Raw genomic sequence first — 5,386 nt, forward strand, 5'->3', positions numbered from 1 at the left:
ATTATTCAATATTTTTCACAAAATTTCTGACACCCCTACCCAAGAACTAAAGACTGAAATTTTGGATAGTGATTGCTCTTACAAAATGACATCAGATTCGTACATTAAAATTTAAAACATCGGAAATTGAAATACCACAAAATTTTCAGCTTTGATGAAACTTTTCAAGGTCGAATATATATCACATGGATGACTTAATTAGCTACAATTTGGGTAAATCAATGAGTCTCTATGATGAACAGAACCAAAGTTATTTCCAAGATTCGGCGTTCGCTTTTTCTTTGACATTGACCTTTACTAGATATCTAGAAATTAAATCCGTTCTAATTTGAATCACGATCAATGTTTTGACCAAGTTTAGTGATGATTGGTCAAGCGATGTGAACTCTAGGGTGTATCAAAATAAACAAACATAGTTATAAATATGACTGAAAACATAACATCCTCGATGGAGGTAAAAACAACTGTAATTTTGTGTGACAAGACATATCGGCATAATATAAATGCATTTACATAAGAAATATCAAAATTTGACAAAAAAATCTATTTTTAAGTTATACATATAAAATAGTAGGCACCGCCAAAAATGGCCGCAAAATCAAGTTGTTGTTGTTTTTTAAAACGAAATTACGTTTATTAAAATCCATTATTTCTGAGTAACTTTTTTTTTCCAGAAAGATAAAACCCTGAATTTTATCATATAGAAAACAGAATAATGTAAAACTTTTTCTACTATTTTTAATTCAATTTTAAATGTTAAATTTTCCCCAAAAGTTAACAATTGACATTTTTTGTCTTGCACAAAAAACGTACTTAAATATTTAAAAAAAAGGGTTTTTGAAATAATTAATTAATTAATTTATTGTCTAACTAAGATTTAGGATGATTTTCTAAGAGAATATGCAAAAATATTATAATATAAGTACCTGAATTTCAAATAATTCCACTTATTCATATAAGTAACCAGATATTCGCGTTGACGTAGAGTTCAGATCGATTCTGTTTACGTTTTCGTCTGATAAAAAGCAAACTATGGAAGACCAAACAGGCCAAAAAAAACTTATTTTTCAGTGACGAAAATTTCAATGTATTATTAAGCTGAGGCTGGCCAGTACCAGATGGGTGACCATTTGTATGCGTTTGGTTTTTAATGTGTATGTGTGTGGGGGCCAGACTCCCCAAAATGGGGGGGGGCAATTTAAAGCAGAATAAAAAAAAATTATTTCAGCGCGTTTGGTCCACCATAGTCAAAGGCGGCAAACGTTTTCAAACGGGATCGAAAAAAAAGATGCTATTTTTAACACAAAGGGCACAATATTTATCGAATTTTTTTTTTTGGTATCGATTATTCAAAGCATGCCCTGTTTAATAATGGTCATGCATTATTCGGCTCGCTAAAAAAAAATTGTTAATTTATTTATCAAAAATTTTAAAATAGCTTTTTTCGTATAAATATTAAAAAAAAATTTTTTTTGTTTTGCTTAACTTAAATTAATTATTTTACTTAACATATTCACCGAATTTCACACTTCAAAACTCAAAAGCGGGATAATTAAACACAATCGAAGTTCTGATATTCAGACGTCAAAATAAGGTATGCAAACAATTTTTTTTTTTTTTTTTTTTTTTTGAATCTATAATTCTGTCCCTTACAACACAATATGTTGATTTCAGTCTCAGATGATTATTTTAAGCATATTTGTTCCCACTTCAAAACAAGGGGGGGGGTTGTAAGCAAAAAAAAATATATATATAAATATCGTTTATGAAAAATAAGTACACTGTTATAAAGTTCATTCTTCTCCTAATAATCGCTGAAAATTTCGTATTGATCGGATAATTACCTGATTTTTGGTAGATTTTTAAAAAGACGGTCCGTCAAAAAGTACTGACCTGCCCCCCCAGTTTTGGCGGTGCCTATAAAATAGTGAAGCAGTATTACAGTAAATGTCTGAAAAAAGATTTTTGTATTTTCTATAAATAATCTCGACTTTGAAACAGACTATAAAGATTAAGTCCAATATCTATATAATAAATAATAAAAGAATTAATTGGGAATAAAATGTACTTAACTAGGTGTTTGTATATTTATTGGTTTGTGTTCTACTAGGGTTTAAGTAAGTCATCACGTGGTATTTGAACGAGGTTCGGCCATCTTTAAATATGGCTGCCGTTCTCGCGAATGCGCAACATTTATGCTTGTGAAAAATAGTGTGTTCAAGAGTCTGTTTTCATTTATTTGCCGCCTTTTTTTCTTCCACTCCTAAGCAAGGTCACACAATAAAAAATCTAGAGGGATTTTAACTTTGGGCCCACAGTTTAAAACATAAGTATGAAAATGTTTACAGATTTCCGACGCCATTTATATTTCTGTATTCACTTGCAATTAAATAAAGTTTAAATACGAAAACAAAACTTCGCTATTTATCCACATAATTCGTTTAAAAGTAAATCCTCAAAGTGATTAAATTCATTTTTAATTAAAGTTTTAAATTTTTATGTTCATCTAATTCCAATCACCGGTATCTTTGCATAAAAAAATTGTTTTTTTCTTTCTTCACCCAAATGCAATTTCGATTTCTTTATAAAATGAGATATCATTAGAAAGTCATAAAGAAACATATTCATATAAAGGTAAAATGATTGAAGTAACATTATACTCACTTCTATCTAATATGTTTTCGATTAGCGTGTGCGATGGAAACATTCGTAGATTTTGTGACGTGTTTTTGTTTGACATGTTAAGTCGGCGCATGCGTCATCTTCTCGCCCAAATTCACTGGAATTTTTTTTTTTTAGCCCCACTCATATCAAAAGTGTCGGCGTTTTTTTTTGTTTGTTTTTTTGTTTGTTTGTTTGTTTGTTTTTACATTAAAACAGAAAATGTTTTCTTTTTATAGATAAAAACTCATGAATAATTTGTTAACAATAAAGTCATATTTTTAAAAAAGATTCTAACACAATACGTAGCAACAAAATTAAAAATAAAAATTTTAAATCACAATAAACGAAAATAATTATTTTAATTTTCTGCGAACTTGCTTTTCCGGTAACCATCTTAATTGTCGAGGTCCACGCGTCAACCTCGTCTCGTTTTCTTATAATTGTTTTTTTTTATGAAAGCAGATTTGTTGAAAGCAGATTGCGAAACAAAGTAAGTATTACTTGAATTTAATTGCTTTGGGAAATTCTTTTTTACTACTGTGACGCGTGCAAACCATTATATTTCCTATTGGTTCTAATATAGAAATAAGTCCACATTTCATGTCGGTATATAACTGAAGAACGGTAATAACAAATAATTATCTCTAATCAAGTATTTTTAAAAAGTCTCCTTTTTTTAAAAAAAAAATTTGTGCGTTTGCCAGGAAAAAATAAATATGATTTCGATATTGAAAACGTAGCAAATACATTGTTTATTACCCAAAATCTACCGGTCCAAAAATGTATATTAAAAGTGATTTAGTTTCAATACATCCCACCCTATCCCCGCTACTTAAAGCATCACACACACACACACACACACACACACACACACACACACACACTTGAGGTACGGGTGAAAATGACGAAAGAAAACGGTACCCTATGCTTCTTAAAAGAGGCTTATCATAATTAGTCTTTTTGTTTGCTTTAAAGTTTGAATTGTGTTTGAAGGATAACAGACCAAGTTAACGTAAAAAAAAAAAAAAAAATGTCGAAAAACAATATTTTGTTCAAATTTCACGTTCGAATCAATCAACTCTAAAAATCTCTAGGAGTATTTAACAGAGAAGCCAACAAACAATTATACATAAAAAAATAAATATATACAAGAAATAAATGTTACCATAGCGAGTGAAAGTTAATCTTATAATTACCTGACTCATTTGTTTCGGTTTTCAAGTAGTTTTTATTTCCCAAAGCAAATTTATTGTATCTAAAAAATTGTAGTTTTTCCGAGCGGATTTGAAAAAGAAAAAAAAAAAATAGCAGTATTCATGGTTTACAGGTGTTTTGAATTTTTTGGTATTTTTTATGAGAGTACCCAGCATAGTATAAACACCCTAATCTCCTCATGTTAAGAATAGCTTTCAGATTAAACGCATCCAAATCTCCCCATGTTAAGAACAACTTCTAGAATAAACACCTCCAACCTCCTCATGTTAAGAACGGCTTTAGAAATAAACATCCCCCAACCTCCCCATGTTAAGAATGGCTTTAGGAATAAACACTTCTAATCTCGAAAGCCGTTCTTAACATGGAGAGGTTGGGATGTTTATAGTATGCTGAGTACTTTCATAAAAAACACCAAAAGAATTCAAAACGAGGCTTGCTTTTTCAAAAGAAAAAGATGCCTCCATTAATTATTATTATTATTATTATGATTATTATTATTATTATTATGATTATTATTATTATAATTATTATTATCATTATTATTATTATAATTATTATCATTATTATAATTATTATTATTATTATATTATTACGCTTATCGCTCCGTCCGTTATCATGCTGTGCATCCCTAAAAAAGGAAAGTGGAATATTCCAAATAAACCTTGTCACCTTGAAAATATTTTTTAAAAATTGGTGTCGCTGTTGAGGCAAAGCTAATAAAAATGATTTGTTTTTCTTGGCCTTTTGGCTAAGATCAAAGTGTAGTATCTGTTCTTCAGGTGCTACATTTCAATTTCTTCTCTCTCAGTGGAAGAGAAATCATTTACGACTAAGACAATTTTTTCTCCACGTTAAAAAAACAACCCTGGTATCTAAATCTGTCCCGTGGGGAGGCATTGTGAATTTTTTTGTTTACTTGCCTCCCCACAAGGGCGGAATTTAGGAGGAAACCAGCTCCCCAAAAGGGGTTCTCTGGTCAATAACAAAAATAAAAATTGTCTCAGTAATGAAGTATTTCTCCTCCATTAACTAAACTAAAGAAGGGGAGATTTAAGTCACTGGAATGCTGAAACTTATACTACACTCAGAAATTCATGTTGAAGCAATGGTTGCCTAATCTCTAACCGTGTTAATGTTTTTATGTATTACTTTTGAAAAGCTGCTGAAACAGTTTATGATTAAAACATTACTTTATTTCAAGTATATTTTAAGCAGTGGGTTACGGGATATGAAGTTAGTCCCGGAAATTACTCAAACTTTACGATTTAAACATTACTTTGTCTCATGTATATTTTTAACAGTGGGGTGAGGGACATTAAATCAGTCCCGAAAATGAGTGAACCCGTTTATGCATTACACATTACTCTATTTAATGTATATTTTTAACATTGGGGTGGGAAATATGAAGTCGATTCTGGAAATGGCTGCAACCATTTACGTTTTGGACATTGCTTTATTGCATGTATATTTTTACAGTAAGATGGGAGATAAGAAGTCGGTCCCGGAA

The 5,386-nt window shown here is 30.3% G+C and overlaps 1 pseudogene; it reads left to right on the plus strand.

The window, feature by feature from the left end:
- Positions 1 to 4,606: 4,606 nt before the first annotated feature.
- On the plus strand, positions 4,607 to 4,822 carry LOC145271736 (U2 spliceosomal RNA; annotated as a pseudogene).
- Positions 4,823 to 5,386: the final 564 nt, after the last annotated feature.

Source organism: Euprymna scolopes, chromosome 46 (assembly GCF_053919585.1).
Source record: "Euprymna scolopes isolate OS-2025 chromosome 46, ASM5391958v1, whole genome shotgun sequence".
Lineage (NCBI taxonomy): Eukaryota > Metazoa > Mollusca > Cephalopoda > Sepiida > Sepiolidae > Euprymna > Euprymna scolopes.